The sequence below is a fragment of the Priapulus caudatus genome, unplaced genomic scaffold (genome assembly GCF_000485595.1).
Source record: "Priapulus caudatus unplaced genomic scaffold, Priapulus_caudatus-5.0.1 Scaffold399, whole genome shotgun sequence".
Lineage (NCBI taxonomy): Eukaryota > Metazoa > Priapulida > Priapulimorpha > Priapulimorphida > Priapulidae > Priapulus > Priapulus caudatus.
In genome coordinates this window covers 91,261-93,692 of record NW_014577460.1, presented here as the reverse complement: position 1 = coordinate 93,692, position 2,432 = coordinate 91,261, and the positions used below count along the sequence as shown (strand labels likewise).

Genomic DNA, 2,432 nt, shown 5'->3' with positions numbered 1-2,432 from the left:
GACAGCTGCCTGCCCTCCATGGTCCGATTCCTACCCTTATAACGGTATAGCGATTGGGACATCGTCCACCTCGGCGACATAACGCCTAAGTAAATGGCCCGGAAAGCCCGGCATTTACGCATTTAAAACAAAGCGTGGATGCGGACAGTTTCGGACGGGCTGCGCATCGGTGCAAATCCGTTCACTCTTCATTGGGTGAATTGTTGCATTCACAAATTTTCACATTGCGTCGGCAGCATGTCTCCCCGCGGAGCAATTTTCCCTATGGTAATATACCATGAACTGAACCGGCGTCGTGCAAGCCAAGATAAATATACCTTCGCGCTGATCTTGGCAGTCCAGTTTGACGTCACGGGTGAGGGGGCTGACATTTGTAAAATCCCCAGTCTACAAGCACTTCATTCGCGTCGCGAGCATTTCGGCCGTTCCGGATTCCGGCGGGTGCTAATGTACATGAACGATGGCGCGTCGCGCGGGGTTGGTACTACCCACCGTTATACTGTCCAAGATAATTTTCTTCGGCTGTGTCTAAAAAAAACGTTCAGGGAAACGACCCGTATCAGTAATAATATCTAATTATTATTATTAAATATCCTATGCGAGATACTGAGATGGACTGAAGAAAAACTGCATAATATAGCTTGCTGAGGGACGAGGGAGAGAGAGAGAGAGACAGAAGTGTAGTGAGACTGAGAAAAGCCAGTAGGAAGATAGCTGATAGGCGGGCCGGCCGTAACAGAAGCAGGAGGTTAAGCAGGGACAAGGGGGCGGGGCAAGGGGAAGACGGTGTGGTAGAAGTAGGTGTTTTGCACGATCTATATGAATAGTCCCCATAGAATAACGCGCTGTCTATAAGAATCACTTACAAGGTCAATGGCGAGATGATGGAAGATCTTATCGATAACACATCATTGTTAGCGCATGAACTGCGCCGATGGTCAGGGGAAAGAGGCGGCTCAATGAATAATATTTTCGGCCATTGGATGCAAGCGCGTGGGCAGGAGAGGTTTAAGGGAGGCCACTGGGGCCGTCTGCGCCGTCTGGTGCGGCTGCACGTTCTCTTGCTGCATCTCACGATCGATTCCATCGCAACCATCGCATCGTCTCAATCGACCTGAGATTTCTTTCTCTTCACACACACACCTTCGATCCCGTCTATGATAATCTATATCTGCTATAGTATCTAGTCTATCATATCTATTCTTCATATTATCTATCTATTTAGTCTATCTATCTATCTATCCTATCTATCTTATCTTACTCTATCTACTCTATCAATCTGACTTCTACCCTACCTATCTATCTGTCCTGTCTGATATATTCGTAGTATATATAGTTCTACTATGTTAGTGTATAGCGTGTATATCGTATCTACGTCTATCACACGAGTTCTATCTATCTATCTATCGATCTGTCTATCTATCTTATTTATATAGTCTATCTGTCCGGTCTGTCTGATTTATCTATCCTATCTGTCAAGATTCTTCTATCTATCTATCTATTATTTATTTGTGTATCTATTGTATTCTGTCTGTTTGTCTATCTGAATATTATCTCCATCTATCTGGTCTGCCGTCTGTTTGGTCGGTCTGTCTGTCTGTCATGAATTCTCTCTCTCTTTCTCTCGCTCTCAAATAATCAAAAACACCGGTCTGCGCTATCTCATGCTTCATTTGCAGCCTTCTCTCTCTGGCGATCGCACTCGTATCGATGGACCCTTATTGTACATATATTGCTACTACGAATCTCCAATATTGTATAAATATCGGTTATATATTGCCATATCTTCTTTACCTCATTCTTACCTCCATTCCTTATTTCGAGAGCTTCTATAAGCTTTTCGATAGGACATTGCTGTTTTTACCTTCACTAACCTTCACACAGACTGGCTACCATTATACATAATAATGTTACTCATTTGTACTATACTCTTTAGCTTTTATGGATTTATTGTTTTTTCATTTTTCTAAACCATGCACCTGCTATATGAGTATATGACGTATACATTCTTGAGTATCGTTATCTTACTTGTCATACTGATATACCGGGTTCGATACTGGTCAATACGCGTCAATACTGAATATACTGTTGTCAAAATAACCTGACATTACGGAATGCAGCGTTACATAGCGAATGAGTCATACATAGCCGGAACACTGATACTTGCTATGCGCTGGCTGGATTCGTTTCATCAGTGGTTCTAATTAACCTAACCTGAATTAAAGCTATAGTAATTAAGTAACCTAATTAAAACTCATGGGAGTTCATGCTTCATTTGCGGACCTATATATGAATTAATCTCCTTCAGGGGTGGCAGACTTGTGTTGACCTTCGGGTCTTCGCCACCCCCGTGCCTTTCAGTCGTAGCACATCATGTATTTGCCTACCCTGTTATTCTCATATCTTCCGCTGTTACACTGCTAATATATGTA

At 42.8% G+C, this 2,432-nt stretch overlaps 1 protein-coding gene across 1 annotated transcript in view; it reads left to right on the top strand.

Annotated features, from left to right (window-relative positions):
• LOC106809951 (HEAT repeat-containing protein 4-like) overlaps positions 1 to 2,432 on the top strand; it is a 97,598-nt gene that overhangs the window by 19,516 nt on the left and 75,650 nt on the right. The window lies entirely within an intron of this gene.